A 20,819-nucleotide genomic window follows, 5' to 3' on the forward strand; every position below is an offset into this window, starting at 1 on the left:
TCAAGAGGGAAAACCGAGACAGCCTTAAAGAAGCCAAACCAGAATTAAGCAGGGTTGAACTATCAAATCTACTCTCATAACACATAGCTCCGGATTCCTTTTCATGGAAGGAAAATAAATCCTTGAGTCAATCAGTGTCTCTCCCCCTGTCTCTGCCAGGTTGTCTCAACATTCTCCAGGTAACTAATGCTTACTTCGAACTCACACCGGGTAGATGCCAAGCTGAGGCTCACACCTAGGGCTTTGTGCATGCTAGACGAGTACTCCACCAACTGAATGTTATCTCCTGCCCTTTCTGTCACTTTTATGTAGTCAAGTAGTCTGTTACCTTTAGCCAAAAGCATCCTTAGTACCGGAAGCTCTTCGAAGCTGCAAAAGGTACACAGCCTTGAACATGACAGACACAGTCTTTCCTCTCATGGGGCTGGCATTCCACTATAAACCAATGAGCATGCTTTTTTCAGGAAAGATAAATTCCATCCTGAGAGTTAAAATAGTATGATTAAGAGTCAGTGGCGTTAGGGGCCTAATGTAGACAGTATGATCAAGAAAAGCCTCTCAGAGCTGAATCCCAGGGAAGTGGACACAGCAAGCAGAGCAAGAATGCGAGGAATATCCTGAAGATGGAGGGAGATTTAAGGTAGTCAATGATCAGAGTTCTTTTAAAAAGGCCCGGGAGGCTGAAGGATTGAAGTGAGAAGAATGGTTAAGAGATGGAGGCAGAGAAGTAGCAGTTTCTCCAGAGCCTTGTGAGCCATGGGAAGCATATGTCATGCTGACGGTGCACAAACACCATCTGGCCATTGTACAGTCTCCATGCTCATTCATGAGAGTGTAGGTTTTACATTTTCCGCTTTAGGACTTCTGTTTAATTACTTACACATCACGAGTGGTGCTATCCACTGAGAGGATGATGAATTAATGGCACTGTCCATTTCCTTCATGGGAAAAATTGAAGTTTAATGAGAGTGTGTTTGTGATGCAAGGTAGCCCGTGATAAGGAGCTCATTCCAGGTTTTTTTTGTTTTGTTTTGTTTTTAAGTGGGAGAGATCACATCTATGGAGCATTTCTGAAGACAGGGCTGTTAGAGCTGGACATTGAAGAATGAGTGAGATGTGGACAGGACTTCACTCACTCACATGGTAAAGAGAAATTGTAGTGGCAGCTCTCCAGCCTGCAAGAGGACATTTCGTTAGGTGGTTTCTTGTCTACATTTGTGAAATACTTGGATGTTTCTTACAAATTTACCTGTCATATTAACACTTTCATACCCAGACATGGTGGTGCATGCCTGCAATCTCAGAAACTCAGACTGCTGAGGCAGAACGATTGTGAGTTCAGAGTTTGAAGCAAATCTGAAGTGCATAGGGAGTTTGAGACCAGCCTGGGCTGTAAAAAGAGTTGGTCTCAGAAACAGGAGGAGGTAGTGGTGTGGAGGGAGAAGAAAAATAATTTATGTATATACTTATGTCCTTATATGTGAATTAGGGGGTGGTAAGAACCAATGAGCCTTTACATTTTATTATCCAATTGAGACTGCAAATATTTGCGCCTACACCCAGCTAGGTTGTATGTTTAAGTATATGTTAATTTAATAACATTATAAATTCCATTCCTCCTTCACATGAGCCACATTTCACATGCCCAATAGCCAAATCCAGGGCAGGCTTAGAAGAAGGCTTACGGTGTAAAACCTATTCAGGAGAAAATTATGTGAGCCTTTCCCAATGAGAATATAGTGATTGTTATATGAATGATAAAACTAAAACAGCATAAGCAATCATAGCCTGTGCCCACCTCGTGAGTGTTCATGAGGCCTTTGTAACAACTGAACGTTCAGGGTGGGGAGCTGAATAGTCTCCAAAACACACTCATGTCTATATCTTTCTTTTTCATTCTTTTAGATTTATGTATTTATTTACTTAATGCATATGAGTATTCTGTCTGAATGTATGTGTATGTACCATGTGCATGGCTGATGCCTGCAGAGATCAGAAGAAGGCATTGGATCCCATGGAACTGGAATTATGAATGGTTTTTGAGCCACCATGTGGGTGCTGGAAATTGAACCTTGGTCACCCTCAAGAGCAACAAGTGCTGTTAACCACTGAGGTCCAGATGTCCATATTTCTTTCAGTTCTCAGAACAATTGTGAGAGGTGGGAAGATTTGAGGTCATTTTTCCATTTTATAGATGAAGAAACCAAGAAAGATAAATCACACAGCAGTTGGCAGACAGGCCTTTGAGGTCTTTTGTAGATATGCCATATAGTGTACAGAAATCCAACTGTTCTGGAAAACAATTCCATTGTACTTCATGTATTGTGAACTCATCATCATTAATTCATACTGAGGTATCAGACTGGATGTAATAATGTGTGCAGTATATGAATATGTGTATGGAAAGCCCTGTTGCAACTATAAGGCATTTTAAGTAATAGAGACCTTACTGGATATGTTATTAGATGGTTGTATAATTTGGTATAACAGGAGTGTTTTTGTTTTCCCAGACAAAGTCACAAATGTTTTGATGTTTTCTAAATTCACTTTCTTCAAAAGTTGTAGTAAAGATACACTCCAGTGGGCGATAGTGATGCACACTTATCCTAACACACAGAGTCTGAGGCTGGAGAACCGCCCGCAGTTACATAGCAAGACCCTGTCTTAAAACAACAATGAATACTCTTTATGATCAAAATAGAAGAAGGCATTCAAAGTCTTCCTCTGGGCTCTTCATGCATGCACAGTAACACATGCACCTGTACAACACACACACACACACACACACACACACACACACACACACACACACACACACACACACACAGACACACACACACCCCAAAACATAAAAAAGTAAAGATACTCTCTACACATAGTACTTTGTAGATTTAAAGATGACCTTTTCTCTTCCAGGAATGCAAGAATAGGTCTACGAAAACATCAACGTGTGCTTTTTATGTATTTCAAATGTTACAGAAAGCATTGGGAATTGCTTTATCCAATGTAAATGTAAACTCCCAAATGTCTGTTCGAGCCATGGAAGACAAACCAGTAAGCAACACTCTTCTGTGGCCTCTACTTCAGTTCCTCCTTCCAGGTTCCTGCCCTGCTTGAGTTCCTGCCCTGACTTCCCTCAATGCTGGGCTGTGACGTAAAACTGTTAGTAAAATAAACCCTTTCCTTCCAAAAATGGTTTTAGTCATAATGTTTATCACAGCAATGGAAGACAAAGCAGAGCGTTAACCCTGGGGCAGAATTGAACAGAGCAAGGGAGGACTTCAGTGGCCTTTTAAGAACAGGTGCATTGCAGGAACTAGGATCAGAGCCAGAAGAGGACAGGGCTGAGCAGTGGTGGCACATGCCTTTAATGCTAGCACTTGGGAAGCAGAGACAAGCGGATCTCTATGAGTTCGAGGCCAGCCTGGCTACAAAGTGTGTTCCAGGACAGCCAGGACTGTTACACAGAGAAACTCTGTCTGGGGAAAAAAAAAACCAGAGAAGTCAAATGGAACTTGGAACAGACCTTAGACATTATACAGTGTCTAGTTAGTAGGGCAGAGTGTGCTTTTTGTTTAGGAGCCAAAGCTATGTTTCCTCTAGATACAGGAACACAAAGCACTCAGAAAGTGGGGCCATCTTACAAGCCAAAGGACAAGGATAAAAAGCTAGCTTGTCTCTCAGTAGCTTTATAATCCTCATTCCTTACCCACAAAGAAGCCCTAGAGATAAGTACACAAAGACTAGAGATAACCATAGGAAAGGGAGATGGTAAAAGTTTGCTGAACCTCTACTATGCACTATATGATAGCAGACAGTATAATAACTTCTGTTGTCTGGCCACTCTAAGACACCAAGCACCGACAACCCACATGGTTAGGACCTAATGAGCCTGCTAATCAACACAAATAGGGTAACAGAGTTGGTCAGTAGTGGAGGGTCAAAGTCACACTGTACTGGGTCATATCTTGCTCCTCCACCCTCTACTAGGTTACAAAATGGAAATACTAACAGTACTTGGCTCACAGGGTTATAGATACTTAATGAGATAAAATATCCTAGTCCACACTAAGCATTTAAGGATTAACTGTGGCAGATTGTGTTCCCCAAAGGTATCTGCAGCAATAGCTCCCAACTCATGGGCTTTTCTTAAAATGTGGCTCTAACGTTTCTCCTTTCAAGGCAAAACTGGCTATAAAGTCTGCTAGGCTCCGGGTGGAATGAAAACTCAAGGACCTGTGTTCATAATTTATTACAAACTTCGAAAGAGCAATAAAGAGAACATTAAGTCAAATGCAAGGGTCTTGTGAGTGAGGAACCCTATGGGACTGCACAGGTGGCACACCTGTGACACCCATAACACAGGGATAGTGTCTGTGTTATATCTCTATTTGAGTCTGGGTGGACTTGTGATTAAGTTGGTGTTGACACAGATAATTTCTGATACTAGGACAGAAAGAGTGATCCAGTGCCTGTGTGCTCTTTGGGACACCTTTTTTGGAGCCCTTGGCTGGCATATAAACAGTCTAGCCAGCCATCCTGAATCTACCAGGCAGAGGCTGAAGGTACCCATGAGGAGGAAGTATTCTTGTTTTAGTACCTTTTTTCTATTATCTCGTTTCCACTATTTGTCTATATGTCTCATGATAGTTTTCTTTTGGTTTGTATACTGCTCAGTTAGGCTTTAGGACTGTTTGTCCACTGTAAGGAGATGGTAAGACAAACACTTTGGTTAAAAGACACAGAGGAAGTCAATATGCAACTGACTGGGAACACATCCCTGCTAGCTAGCTTTCATAGTGTTAAAAGATACTATGCACGATGAATGGGTGTGTGGGGGGGAGGGCATCAATGGTCTTACCCAGCGCTGGAAACTGTGGCTGTATACTACAATATCAGCTTGCTAAGCCAGATGGGCTTACGGGTGAAATAGTGGCAAGGCTGTTTGTGGGGGCAACCAATTGCTCTCTTGATTACATATGAGACTCACTCCACAAGAATGATTTCATGTCTGGTTTTGTAAACCCACTCAAAAGCCCACAAAGGAGATCGTAGGTTCTAGAGGAACATACTATTGTTATTTTGCTAGGTGGTCATGCCAAAATCTCCTTCTAAATATTTATGTTTATGCCCATAGACCAGTGCTGTTCTCCCCGCTTGCTCAGGCAGGATCTTCCTGCAGCGGGCGGTGGTTAATACAGAAACCCACAACTGGTCAGAGAGCTAAAGTGGCCGTGAGTGCTCAGCCCTACATGGGCTTCTGTGCCAGCCCTCAACAATGAATGACTCAGGGAACATCATAGAAGAAGAGATGGAAGAATATAAGAGGCAGAGGGTCGGGAAGGCTGTTGTGAAATACCGTCTTCTGGACACCGGAGTTGTACTTAAGAATGTCACAGCACCTGGGTTGGCCTGAACAACATCAAGCTAGTCAAAATTTCAGCATGGAGGGGGAGGGGCCTCCCAAAGTCCTACCCTCCTGGAGGAGCAGTTGATAGCTGCTGAGAGAGGGTCACTTTCTTTGGGGATGTGGCCACTGGTAGGTTGTCCATGCTCCACTGGATGGGCCCTGCCCATGTACATGAAGGAAACAACAATTAGACTCAGTGGATTATTGTTTAAAAAAGAAAAAGCTGGGCAGTGGTGGCACACACCTTTAATCCCAGCACTCAGGAGGAGGCAGAGGCAGGCGGATATCTGTGAGTTTGAGACCAGTCTGGTCTACAGAGCTAGTTCCAGGATAGCCAGAACTGTTACACAGAGAAACCCTCTCTCAAAAGAAAAGAAAAGAAAAGAAAAGAAAAGAAAAGAAAAGAAAAGAAAAGAAAATGAAGAACGGGGTAAGGCTGGTGAGATGGCTCAACTGTTAAGAGCACCGGCTGGGTTCGATTCCCAGCCCCTACATGGCAGCTCACAACTGTCTGTGACTCCAGTTCCAGGGGATCTTACACTCTCATCTGGCCTCCACAAACACAAAGCACACACATGATATGCAGACACATGAAATATTAAAAATAAAAGAATTAGCCGGGCGTTGGTGGCGCACGCCTTTAATCCCAGCACTCGGGAGGCAGAGGCAGGTGGATCTTTGCATTCGAGGCCAGCCTGGTCTATAGAGCAAGTGCCAGGATAGGCTCCAAAGCTACACAGAGAAACCCTGTCTCGAAAAACCAAAAATAAAAAATAAAAAATAAAATAAAATAAAATAAAAGAATTAAAGAAGGGGTCATATGGCATTGGGAAGGGGACATGTTGGGAGGTGGGTCTGGAAGGAGTTAGAGTAGGGAGTGGATACGATCAAACTACATTCTGAGTTTGTATGAAATTCTCTGAGTATTAGATTTAAAAAGCCAAAAGGCAGGGGCTGGAGAGATGCCTCAGCAGTTAATAGCATGCATTGCTCTTTCAGAGGACCCAGGTTTGGTTCCCCGCACCCAGATGGTGGCTGGCAACCATCTGTAACTCCATTTCCAGGGACTCTGAGGCCTTTTCTAAACTCGATGCACACCAGACATGGATGTGGTCTATGTACATGCATGCAGACAAAACACTTAATACATAAATACATAAAATAAACAAATCTTTAAAAAAAAAAAGGCATGACTCGTTGAAGCTGGGTAGTAGATATATGAGAAGTAACTCAACTACCTTTCCTCTGTCATTTTTGTTTATAAGACGGGGTCTCATTATGTAGCCCAGGCAGGAATTGAAGTCACTGAAATTCTTCTGCTGCAGCCTACTGAGTGCTAGGATTGCAATTAGGTAGACGTCCCCATGCCTACTTCACACCAGTTAATGACCACAACCTTTTTTTGGTACTCCGACCACATCATTTATGCCACTCTGCCTGTACTCATCTTCCACAGGTTGCATCTGACGCATAAAGAAACCCTGGCGGCGCTACCTTCAAATCAGAAGAGCAGACCTCGCACCGTCACTAATGCTAGGGTCCAGGGCCCCATTATCTCTCCTGGGATGACCATTCCTCCTGCTGAGAATATCAGTCTTCCCCAGGGCCTCTGTGCTTGCAGCCCTGGCCTCTTTGGAGTGGCCATAAAACAATGACCAAATAAAAGTCATATTGCAGAAGTCAGCCCAGAAACTGCCATATTTCTTCTTTCACTAGGCAAAAGCCCAGGTCCTTTGAATGACTCTGTACCCTCCCCCAGGTCGTTTGGATGACTCTGTAACTTCCCCCAGGTCCTTTGGATGACTCTACCCTCACCTCCTGTGACCTCTGTGCTCCCCTGCCCCAGTAATCTCTCCTTGGCCCAATCACATAAGGCCTACTATCTTCCTTGCTCTTTCTTCAACCAGTCAAGCATGCTCTAGCCTGGGGCCTTTACATTGATTGTCCCCTACGTCTGGAATGCAGTCACCCCAGACAGCTGCAAGGCTATCTCACCCCTCTCCTTTACTTTCACTTTCTCAGCAAGGCTTTCCCTGAACACCTTGTTTAAAATCGCAACCCATTCCCTCCGCCCCCCCAGGCTTGCTATTTTTTCTGTCTAACCTGTTCACTCCCCACAGCACATACTACTTAAAGGGTTTGCATACTTATTTTCTGTCCCCAGCAGAGTATAAGCACTGGGTGAGCAGAGCCTTTTGTCTGTTTCCCACCTACTAAAGTGCCTGGCACACGGGAGGTACCCCATGCATATGTGTTTGATGATATGGGTGACTGAAAAGTCCTACCCAGCATGATTATTCAAAGTGTTCAGAAAACTTGCGCTGGCATTTGTAAACACTGCTTCTTGCCTATCATATTTTATAGAAAAAAACAACTTAAAAATACAAGATGACTAAAGTTAGTACATTTTTAAATAAAAATATCATTCAATCTTCTACATATGTTACCTTATGTATTTTGATGTCTCAGGAAACTTAGAAATCAAACTGTAAGAGTTTTGAAGAACAATTCATTTGCTAATCAACCATTTTTGCTCTTGCCAGTCTGCTGTAACTCAAATGAACATTACATCTTGAGTTCCTGGTATTATTCTAGTTATAATATTAATTTCAAGGCTGTCCCTTGCCAAGTGTGGCAGCTCATGCCTGGACTCATAGTAGTCTGGAGGCTGAAGTAAGAGGATCACAAGTTCTAAGCAAACCTAGTCTAAGTAGGGAGTAGTAGGCTAGCCTGGGCAACACTGTGAGATCCTGTCTCTGACAATCAAAGCAATGGGCTGGCAAAAGCCTGGAAAGATGACTCATTGGATAAGAGTGCTTGGCTTATCTCTACATGGCTGATCTCTGGGACTCACATGGTGGAAGGAGAGAGCTGACCCCTGCCAAGTGGTCCTCTGACCTCCATGTGTGTGTTGTGGCATTCATTCAACTCCAATGAAATAAATAGGTGGAAAAGTTTTAATAAAATAAATGAGTTTCCCTTGACACTGGGGGAGTAGCTTAGTTACAGATTGTTTGAGTTCCACTCTAGCACTGTAAAAGGGGAGTGAATGGAGCAGAGAGCTAGCTTTGGGGTTAAGAGTGCTTACTGCCTTTGCAAAGCACCTGCGTTTGGTTCCCATAACCCACATGGTGGCTCATAACCAGGGGATCTGATAGCTCTTTTGACTGCAAAGCTCTGCATACATGTCACAAACGTACATATAAATAAAATTAAGTAAATTAATATTTTAAGGGGGGATGAGGGAGCATCCCCTAGCTATATAGCTGTGAGAATTGTTGCTAAGTCTATTATTCTGTGCCAACTCCTCCAACTCCTTATTCTTTCCTTTGCTGACTGCCTCCTTTTAGCTCAGGGGACTTCATTTAACTACATGTTCTCCTGACTGGTGCCCCCATCTCCAGATGTTGCCTTTCCATTAGTAGTTAGGATGCCATTTTCAAGTTTTCCCTGTTGAAGGACCTATTTCTTTGAATCTGATTCCTAATGGCTATTGACTTCAGTTTCATATTTCTCTTGAAATGGCTGAATGCATCTCAGAGTCGATGCTTTTTTTTCTCCTTTTAGTCCTCCTCACAGTGCCTCTAATGAATAGCTTTCTAAGATGAACTCTATCCTGAAAACAAAGGGCCTGAGATCATCCCAAATACAAAATACCCACACAGACATATATCACCATGTATATGTTACAGTCATGTGTATGTATGTATTTGTTCATTGTAAAAGACTTTGGAGAGCAAATTAATTAGTATTGTGAGTGATGAAAACATATTCTCTCTATATATTATATAAGCATATATGCAGTTAATGTTTACACATACACACACACACATTCTTGAACATAGTCTGCACTTCCCATTATTATAATAGGTTTATACTTTTAATACATAAATACATATCCATAAGCAATATATAACAGTGCCCTACTTTTCATTGTGCACCTTCTAAAATGAAAGGTCTACCACTTCCCCCTTGTTGTCACTCAGCCCTGGAGCTCTCCTGTCACCTGGCCTTTTGGAACTGTTAATCAGCAACCTTCCCTCAGTCGTCATTGTCTGAGCTCATCGTTCCTCCTCCTCCTCCTCCTCCTCCTCCTCCTCCTCCTCCTCCTTCTCCTCCTCCTCCTCCTCTCCTTCTGGAATCTTTCTTCTGTTCAATGCTTTTCTGGCCTGGCCCTTGGGACACATGAGACATTGGCGCTCAAGGGGGAATGAGCTGATTTGTCATTCAGTCTTTGTAAGTCCGTTTCCTGTCCTGTCCCTCCCAGCATGACACATCTTGGTGTGCATCTCTGCTTTGTTATTTCTTGACACTTCTCCTGTCGGAATTCCAGCTCAGCATCCTCCATGAAGCCAGCTTCTGAGCTTCTCTCTGTGTCACTGACATCAGCACCAGATATACACCCTGAGTCAGCCCTGACTCCCTTCCTGCCTTCACACCCGCATTCTAGCAATCATCTCCTCTTGTTGATTCTTTTCTTTTAAAAAATGTTTTGAATTTATGAACTATTTCAAACACATGAAGGACAGAATAAACCCCGGTCACAGCACCTCTCAGTCGTCATAATAAGCATTTTCAGTTCATATGAAGTCCCCATTACGCCTCCGTTAATCACCTTGCCCTCTCTACTGACTTGGAAGTAATTGCTAGCTTCTTTTCCTTTTCTCCTTTCCCTTTTTCTTTTCCACTTCCTCCATTTCTTCCTTCCTTTCTACTTCCTCCCTCCCTCCCTGCTTCCCTTTCTCCTTCCTTCCTTCCTTCCTTCCTTCCTTTTCTTTCATTCCTTGCCCCTTCCTGCCTCCCTTTTCCCCATCCTTCCTTCTTTCCTTCCTTCCTCCCTTTCTCCATCTCTCCCCTTCTTTCTTTCCTTCCTTTCTTTATTTTGAGAGGACATCTCATCCTAGGTTGGCCCCAAACTTGATTTTCTCATATTTCATTTTCTGAGTGTTAGGATTATAAATTTATGCCATATTTCCTGGCTCAGAAGAGCCCACAATCTAATGTCTGTGCATATATTTGCCAAGCAAAATTTTATACTTTCACTATATATGCATTTATTCATATAGCACTTATAGTGTTGCTTTGTACATTTAAAAGTTTTTCAAGGATTGATTTAATGTGTGTGAGTGTTTTGCCTGAATGAAAGTCTGTGCACCACATGCATACCTGGTGTCCAAGGAGGTCAGGAGGTGGTATCAGATATCTAGAGCTGGAGTTACCCTGTGGTTCTGAGCCATGGTGTGGGTGCTGGGAATCATACCTGGGTTCTGTGCAAGAGCAACAACTGCTATTAATCTTTGAACTATCTCTCCAGCCCCTCCCTGTATATTTACTTTTTACATAGCTTATTGGGCATATCTTTCTCTCTCTCTCTTTTTTTTTTGAAAGATTTTTATTACAGATACAGTCTTCTGCCTGCATGCCAACAGAGGGCGCCAGATCTCATTCAAGGTGGTTGTGAGCCACCATGTGTTTGCTAGGAATTGAACTCAGGACCTCTGGAAGAACAGTCAGTGGTCTTAACCTCTGAGCCATCTCTCCAGCCCTGGGCATATCATTCTATAACCCATGCTTGTGGTTTAGCATAATGATTTGTTTGGGCATCATAAAATTGGCCTTGCGCATGCTATGCAGGGGCTCTACCTCGGAACTATCTCCACACCCTTCATAAGGATTTTGAGTATCTACTGTTTCACATAATGTTGTGTGACTTATCCTGGGGAGAGAGAAACAAATGTCTATTTATCACAGACAGGGCACTAATGACAGAACAAAGAAATGATTCTTATCTCAGTTTAGTTTGGTGAATCAGTGGGTTTATTGGGGCTACTTATTGGGGTTACACTCATTACTCAAAAGCAGCTGCCCAACCCGCATGCAGCTCCAGCACAGCCTCAGGTCCTACTCTTCACTGCTTTTTATAACCTTGGGGAAGGGCCTTGTGAATCCTAGAACTTTCTAAGCTTCTCGAGCCTCCTATGGCCCATAATCTTATGAGCCTCTATTCCTCCCTCCCAGGAGGAAAAGTTTCATTTCAGAAGAAATACCTTAATCAATCAATTAATACATTTACAGTTTGTTCTTTTGAACTTCATTTTATTCTAAATATCTTTGTATTGGTGTGATAAGATACTTGTCCAAAAGTGACTTAGGGGAAGTAAACTTTTATTTCAGCTTGCAGGCCACAGTCTATCACTGAGGGAAGTCAGGCCAGGCACTAGTAAGAACCATGGAGGAATGCTGTTTGTTGGCTCATTCCAGCTCATGCATAGCCAACTTCCTTATATAGCTCAGGGCCACCTTCCCAGGGAATGGTGCTGCCCATAGTGAACTAGGCCCTCCCACATCAATTAACAATCAGGACTCACCTAGCCAAACAGGCCCATAGGCCAATCTCATCTATGTAATTCCCTTCTCAATTACTCAGGTCTATCTCAAATTGACAGTAAGATAACTAGGCCATTTATACTATTCCACAAACATACTTTCTAACTGGAATTCTCAATTATTTGTATACATATCTGAGATTCTCTCTGGATTTGTATAATGTAGCCGTTTCTTATCTTTCTCATCTATTGTCAAATTGTTCTTCAATGTGGCGGTGTGCCATATAATTTTTACAACTTTCCATTTCCAATTTCTTCCTATGCTTGGTCTCCCAAGTGCTACTATTTCGTGTGTGTGTGTGTGTGTGTGTGTGTGTGTGTGTGTGTGTGTGTGTGTGTGTTTTCATATGTGTGAAGGTGCATATGGAAAATCAGGGAACAATCTTGGTTATCATTCCTCAAGTGTTACCCTCCCTGCCTTTGAGACTGGGTCTCTCCTTCATGTTAAATCTCCAAGCAGACTAGGTCTGTTGGCCATTGAGCCCCAGTGATTCCCTGACTTCACCTCTCCAGTGCCAGGGTTAACAGAGTGTGCCACAGTACCTGCCTTTTCCCCACATGGGTTCTGAGACTCTTGGACTGAGGTTCTCATGTGTGGTGTGTGCTTTACTAACTGAGCCATTGCCCCAGTCCTAAAGAATCCATCCTTTCCTCTCTTCTCTTGGAAGTCACCCCTGTCATATAGCAAGTTTCCACCTTGGGGTAGGTCTGTCCTGACTTATCTGATCTACCCCTGTGCCAACGCCACCCTTTTTTCATTGCTAAACCTTATAGTAAGGAAAATGTCTTGAAACAGATTGTTATTGCCACTTTTTCTCTTACATATATATTGAAAGATCAATGTACCAAGTTTTACAAAAGAGTTGTAGATATTTTGGTCCAATTATAGGAGGTTTTTTTGTTTGTTTTGTTCTGTTTTTGGTTTTGTTTGGTTTGGTTTGGTTTTTAGAGACAGGGTTTCTTTGAGGCTTTGGAGGCTGTCCTGGAACTAGCTCTTGTAGAGCAGGCTGGTCTCAAACTCACAGAGATCTGCCTGCCTCTGCCTCCCTAGTGCTGGGATTAAAGGCGTGTGCCACCACCACCCAGCCCTCAATTATAGGATTTTATGTCAGTTGGAAGGGAGGTTATTTTATTATGCTATTCTTTCTGTTACTGAACATGTTGTACTTGGGTACTTGTTTTTTTTCTTTTTTAGAAATATTATATTACAATAATACATACCACAAAGGCTTTATAAATCTTTTGTTAGATTTATTTAACAAAAGCTTGTAATTTAATAATGTGTGTCCCATTGTGAATATAATCTTTTTCAATTTTGGGGGGTAACTTATTGTAGGAATATAGCACCTTATTTATGTTTTAAAAAGTAAGAAAGTGTGTGTGTGTGTGTGTGTGTGTGTGTGTGTGTGTGTGTGTGTAGGCTGGTAGCTCCTGCTACCATGTGAGTCCTCAAGATTGAACTTCGTTTATCTTGCTTGGTGTTGGGCACTTCTAAACCATCTCACTGGTCTGTCTATTGCATTTTAAACATTTACCATAAGCCTACCAAGCTTGCTGAATTCTTTGTGTTCTATAGTTTGTATATTATGTGACTATCTTGGGTTTTCTAAGTAGAAATGGTTCTGCAACTAACAATAGTTTTGTTCCTTTCTTTTCAATTCTTGTATTTCTTTTGTTCCTCTCTCATTGCACTGTCTAGACAAGCCAGAACAGCACTAAAAGTTAGGGACAAGTCCTAAGTAATAAAAGTATTACAAGTAGTATAAATATTAAGCATTAAATTTAAAGTAAGTAGGTTTTTGGTAAGTGCTCTTCATCAATTTGAAGGGACTCCTTTTCATTCAAGTTTGTTTTATCGTAGATGACTGATGAATATTTCGAGGTATAATTTTCATGGATGTGTTGATACAATTACATATTCCTGTTCCTTAACTGTTGATTTATATTAAATGGTTTTCTTTTCCCTTTCTTCACCCCTCACACCTGCTACTTAGAGCCCATACATCACCCACTCTTTTTTCACTTCTCATTTTGAAACAGGGTGGCTTTGAACTTACTCTGTGGCTCAAGCAGGACTTGAACTTGCAATTTTCCTTTCTTAACGTCTTGAGTAGCTGGAATAACACATCTGTGCTACCATGCCCCACTACATTAAATGATTTTCTGACGTCGAGCTCTTCTTGCAACTCTGGAGTCATTTGATTCTTTCAAGAAAATGTGCTGTGTGCATTCCATTCTTTTCAACCCCCATTTTCACAAATATATTTCTTGGCTTTAGCTGATTCCAATGGACTACACATTGCCATCAGTTTATTTTTTTCCCAAAGCCTGTTTTTCATGTCTTTGTGCTTTGAAACATTCATAAATTCCCCGTTGTCTAGAAAAAAATTCAAAGCACCTTTACCCAAACTCCAGATATTTTTCAAAGCCTCTGCATTATTTTCTAACTTGATTCCAGCTGGGTTCATTTACTCGTTATCTACCTCCAATCCTTTCCCGTTTCCACAGCTATGCCTTGCCTCACAGGGAGCACAATTTTAATCCAGAGGAGACACTGTAGTTTTTTGTTTGTGTTTAGTTTAACTCCTTTAGTTTTCTGAAAAAATAATTACCCATTAAAGAATTTTAGGGCAAAGATTAGTACTCCATCTACATGTTATCCTATGATTACTATAGTTTCTTTGTGGAGAATGAATTATAGGAGGCATGGAAGATCAGGGTCAACAAGATGGCTGAGTGGGTAAGGTGCTTGCAGCCAAGCCCAACAGTCTGAGTTTGATCCCTAGAACCCACATGGTGGAAGGAGAGAACCAACTCCTGATAGTTGTCCCCTGACCTCCATACCCATGTTGCAACACACACACACACACACACACACACACACACACACACACACACACACACACACATTCATACACAGGCACACTAAATGCATAAAAATTAAAATAAGGAAATTAGTTAAGCAGAAATTATAATAGTCCAAATAAGATATTGTGGTAACATGGACTAGAGCAGTAGCTGTAAAGATGAACATATTTAGACAGGATAGAGATATGTGTGTGTGTTCACATATACCATATATATGTGTGTATGTGTGTATACACACATATTTGGTTGTAGTATTTATAGAACTTGCTAAAGTCTTAGAAGCCAGGCACACACCTTTAATCCCAGCAGCCAGAAGCTAGGAGGTGTTGGTACACACCTTTAAACCTAGGACTCAGGATTAACAGATAGACAGATCTTTGTGAGTCCAAGGCCACCCAGATCTACACAAGAGTGAACTAGTGTAAAAGAGAATTATAGCTCACACTTTTAATCCCAACATTAGGGAAGTATATAATGCCTCTCAGTAAGAGGCATTCAGTCTCCAGCCTCACTGAGGAGAGGTTATAGTCTGAGGCTTGGTGAAGCGCTCATGGATGGATCAGCCCTTTCAGTCTGTGGCAGGTGAGAGCTAGTGGCTGGCTGCTTTGCTTTTCTGATATTCAGCTTGAAGCTTGGACACCAATATCAGTCTCTGGGTCTTTTATGAATTCATGTTACAAGGTCTCACTATGTAGCTCTGACTGGACTGGAAATCGCTATATATAGACCAGGCTGACCTGGAACTCACAGAGATCTGCTTCTGCCTCCTGAGTGCTGGAATTAAAGGCCTGCGTCATCACAGCTGGCTTAGCATTCTGTATCTTACCTAAGAAACTTACTTTCTAGATTTGGGGACATCCTCTAAGGCTCTCAATGTCCTTTGCAGCTAGTCTACAACAAGCACATGACTTTAGCTTTGCTTTCAGAAGCCCCACGCAGTGAAGCAGACAGTTTAAACAGATTCAGCATAGCCTTCTTTCTATTTGTGTTCATCCAGGTGTTCACAAGATGAAGCTGGCAGCACAGCAGGGGAAACCTCTTTTATAACAAGCTTTAAGACCACCACTGGTACAAGTCTACAGAATGTCATTTACATGGAATTTGATAGTTGCTACCTCCCCCGATCCCAACATACACACATTTTATTTTGACCTGAGGGCTCCATATGTAGCCTTATAGCCCTAGCTAGCCTGGATATATATATATATATATATATATAATATATATATATATATATTATATATAATTACGACAGTCCTCCTGCCATTATCTCCTGAGTGCTGCTGGGATTTACAGGTATTCGCTGGCTTTGACAGCTTTTCCGTGATGCTAGCTCTGTGCCTTGGTTGAGGTATCTTTTCTGGTAGCGTAGCCTTCCCCATAGATCTGGGAAAGATTCAAGATCCTTTAGTAAACTACTCTACTCAATGTCCCCCAGCAAGGCTTGGTATTAGTGCCTAAGAACCCTGACTGACACACTATGGATCAGACCCATGCAAACATGTAAGTCCTTTGGATTACTGATCTAAGACTCCATGGCAATGTGTACTTCGTAACACTGACAATATTTGGCATGCAAGATGTTCACCTACGTTCCAATTTAGAAAACTGTGTAATTAGCATCAATTTATACCTCTGATTTCAAAGGGAAGGTTGAATAAACTGTGGTACATTTGCATACCGGGACATTGATGGAGTCATTAATCAGAATCATTACAGGATTCTTTAAGGATATGGGAAAAACACTACATGTTAAATGATAAAATTGAGATAATTTAGGTCTTGTGATACATTACAGAAATAAAGTCAGAGAAAAATCTGGAAGAAAAGATGACAAAATAGGCTGCTCTGAGTTGTTAGCTTATGTTTTCTTGGTTTTCCTCCCAATATATTTGTTAGTGAATAAGAATGACTCTTGTAGCCAACAAACAAACAAACAAACAAAACATGCCCTCCAAAAGCCTTTGCTCTAGTCATATTGAATGACCTATACCACAGCAGACTTTTCCATTGTGCAAACCCTTAGTGACTTCTCCAGGCATGGGGATTACAGAAGCACAAGAGGACTCGTAGAGATTTCTCAAATTAGGCCAGGGGGCAGAATAGCTCTCTGCTCCTTTTCCCATCAGTCGTAAAAGAATTTCTGTAACTTTCGATATGGCCTAACGACCTGAGTTTAGTTCCCAGGACCCACGTGGTGGAAGGAGAGAACTGACTCCTGCAATTTATTCCATGACTTTCACATGAACACATGACACATGTACACAAAACAATAAAAAAGGAAATGAGTTTTTGGAGGACGACCCCAAGTCCCTTAGGGCAACGTTGCTCTTAATGACTGTAAACGTTTGGTTTCCACTTGCCAAAGAGCCTTTCAGTTCCTCTGTGCCATCCCTTCTGGGAATCCCTCTTCTGTAAAGTTTATCCACGAAGATAGAAAATCACGAATCTGGTCGCCATCATAAACACAATGATCTTAAATAAAGTCTGATTGTCAAATGAAAATAAATGAGCCTGGCAAAGAGCTGGGCATCTTTCAGGACTGTTGACTTTATTCGACAGCAATTAACTTTAAGTAGTATCTTTATATTAAACTTGGAAGTTGGGGAGTGTGGCTCAATGATAGAATGCACGTCTGTAACACCTCCTGGCTTAATCCTCAACATCACAAACGAACAAACAAAATCCCACCAAAACTTGGTTCTCCAGTGGAATAGAAAGCAAACATTGCATAGATTTAGTAAATAAAAACAAATCTAAAACTTCAAATCAAAAATTTCTGCTTGCAGCAGCACTCATACATATCTTTGAGATACTTCTATGGGCAGTCATAGGCAGACATTCATTTTCTTCCTGGATCTGAACATTTTTCTTCATTACAACATCTCTGGGTAACTACTTAGGGTCCCTGAGAGGCTTGCTGAGAAGGAGGGCCATTTTAGTTATCAAGTTAAGATTCATTCAGTGGCCCGGCAGCAGTGGTGGTGCACGCCTTTAAACCCATCACTTAGGAGTCAGAGGCAAGTGGATCTCTGAATTTGAGGCCAGCCTGGACTACAGAGCAAGTTTCAAGACAGCCAGAGCTGCACAGAAACGCTGGCTTGAAAAAAAAAAAGAAAGATTCATTCAGTGTAACTAAGGAAATGAGCAACAATTATTTCTTTATCCACCTCAAAACTTGTGTAATGATTTTTTTTGCCTTTGCCTACTTGGTTGATGTCCTGGAGTTTCTGTGAAAGATGGACATGTTTCTATTGGACTTTACTTGATGATGGCAGGAATCAAGTGTAGGCATCAAGGTCCTTCTAATCCAGGTTTTCCAGATACAGTTCTTGGTCTCAGAGTCAACACCTAAACTCCAGCTTGTAGGTTCCCCTTTCAGAATCTCTTAAACCAGCTCTGGCCCTTTTGTAGGATTTTATTAATAACTTTCACAGTGACCCCTGCTCTACAAAAATGATTCCATGCCATTCCTGACAGAACTTCGAAGCACTGGCCTTCCAAACAGAGAGTTGGGTGGTATAGCACTCCAACAGAAACAAAAAAGAGAGTCCCAGAGTTCAGACCCAACCTATGCTACCTTGTCTTCAAGAATATGATTTTTACCAGCTCACTATATCTCCATTGCCCAGACCCACGTTATTACCACTACAATCCATTCATTCCTGCATGTTCTCTCTCAGCCTTTGCAGGTATCCATAATTCTGGAAATAATTGCATGTTCCTTTATTTATTTATTGATGTTGAAATAGAAGTTTATTAGTAGGTTTTATTCAGTACAGAAAATCATGTAAGGATTCTGCAGCTGAGTGTTCTTGGCATTTTTTTAAAAATTTAAATTAGAAACAAGCTTCTTTTACATGTCAATCTCAGTTCCCTCTCCCTCCCCGCCTCCTCTGCCCGCCCCCTACCGACCCCTTATCCCATCCCTTTTCTGGGTGAGGCCTTCCATGAGGGATCTTCAAAGTCTGTCATAGCATTTGGAGCACGGCATAGGCCCTCCCCAGTGTGTCTAGACTGAGAGAGTATCCCTCTGTGTGGAGAGGGCTCCCAAAGTTCATTTGTGTACTAGATGTAAATACTGATCCATTACCAGTGGCCCCATAGATTGTCCAGACCTCCAAATTGACTTCCTCCTTCATGGGGGTCTGGATCATGGTGGTTTCCCAGACAACAGTCTGGGCTCCACGAGCAAGCATGTTCCTTTATTTATGGGCCTTAAATAGCTTAGTGAATATTTTCTAAGGAGAATGTTCTTATACACAACCACAGTAACTACCAACTTCATTTTTTTGTTGTTGTTGTTTTTTCGAGACAGGGTTTCTCTGTGTAGCTTTGGAGCCTGTCCTAGAACTGGCTCTGGAGACCAGGTTGGCCTCAAACTCACAGAGATCCACCTGCCTCTGCCTCCCGAGTGCTGGGATTAAAGGCGTGCGCCACCAATGCCTGGCTTAAACTTAATACTGATAGGATGATTTAATGTAGTTGAATCTGCATATTCCAGTTTTGTCTAGTTACCCAGTTAATGTCCTTTATAGCATTCCCTCCCTCCCCCTTTACAGGATCGCATCTAGGATCAGGAACACATGCAATTGTTATGCTGCCTTAGTCTTCTTTAATGTGCACACATCCCTGCAGGTTTTATTATTTATACCATTGCCATTTTTGAGGACTACAATCCCCAGCCCCCCTCCCCTCTCTCAATAAAATGTCTTTTGTTTCTGATTTTTTTTGCATCTCATCATGATTAGATTCAGGTGATGCAATCTCAGCTAGGATTGGATCTAAGTGCCTCACACATGCTATGCAACTGCTCTGCCATTGGCTTGGCTTGTATTCTCAGCATTCTATATTATGGGATTTTTTCTGAGACGTGGCCTCAAACTTGTGATCCTCCTGCCTCAGATTCCCAGGTGCTGGGATTACAGGCATACATGGGTATTTATTTTATTTTATTTTATTTTTCAAGACAGGGTTTCTCTGTGGCTTTGGAGGCTGACCTGGAACTAGCTCTTGTAGACCAGGCTGTTCTCGAACTCACAGAGATCCGCCTGCCTCTGCCTCCCGAGTGCTGGTATTAAAGGCGTGTGCCACCAACGCCCGGTGGTATTTAGTTTATTAACACAAATAATATTGGGTCTGTCTCAGATTCCCAAACTGAAAGCCAGTCTTCCATTTGATCCTTATTGGTGATGTTAATTTTAATCATTTGGTCAGATGACATTTGCATTTGTCACTACTTACTGTTTGCTATGTAATTAGCGCAATAAATATTGAATCAGAGTAGGATTATTATCTGACCTGAATTAGTCGTGGAGTCAGACTAGACAGATAGCAGGTATTTATTAAGAAATGATACTTAGAAATCTGCCTAACGAGGCAGCAGGGAGCAAGGTAAGTAGAAGGGACCCACGTTCATGTTCCTCACTCTTAAACTTTCCTCACATTGCCCTGACCACGCCCAAGTGGGCATGGCCAGGCACACCTGTCTCCAGCCCCAAGCCGGCGCGGCTAGGGTATCCCCTACATTATTATGCAGCCTTAAACTTTAAATATAATTAAATGTATATAGTGTGTGTAAGATATGTGTGTATGTGTGCATGAGAGTGAATATAGAGGTCAGAGGATGATCTTGGAGTCCTTGCCTTCCATTTGTTTGAGAATCTGTTGTACATGCCAAACTAGCTGGTCTGTGGGTTTCTAGGGATTCTTGGTTCTGCCTGCCATTTTGCAGTAGGAACATTGGGATTGGAGATTCGTACTACTTGGCCTGGCTTTTAAGGTCTTATCAAAAATATTTTATCATTTTGTTTTGTATTATTTTATGTATGTGAGTGTTTTGTCTATATACCATGTGTATGCCTGGTGACTGTGGAGGTCAGAAGAGGGCATCAGATCCCTTGGAACTGGAATTACACATGTTTATGAGCTGCTGCTGCTGCTGCTGGTGTGTGTGTGTGTGTGTGTGTGTGTGTGTGTGTGTGTGTGTGTGTCTGTGTCTGTGTCTGTGTGTCTGTGTGTTGCGTGCATTTAGAATTGAACCCAGGTTCTCTGCCATAGCTGGTCCACCTCTCTAGGCCTTTGGCCTGGCTTTATAAGGGATCTGGCATCTGGGATCAGGAGTTCCTTACACTTGTACTCTACACACTTTATCA

This window comes from Cricetulus griseus, chromosome X, assembly GCF_003668045.3.
Source record: "Cricetulus griseus strain 17A/GY chromosome X, alternate assembly CriGri-PICRH-1.0, whole genome shotgun sequence".
In the NCBI taxonomy this organism is placed as follows: Eukaryota; Metazoa; Chordata; class Mammalia; order Rodentia; family Cricetidae; genus Cricetulus; species Cricetulus griseus.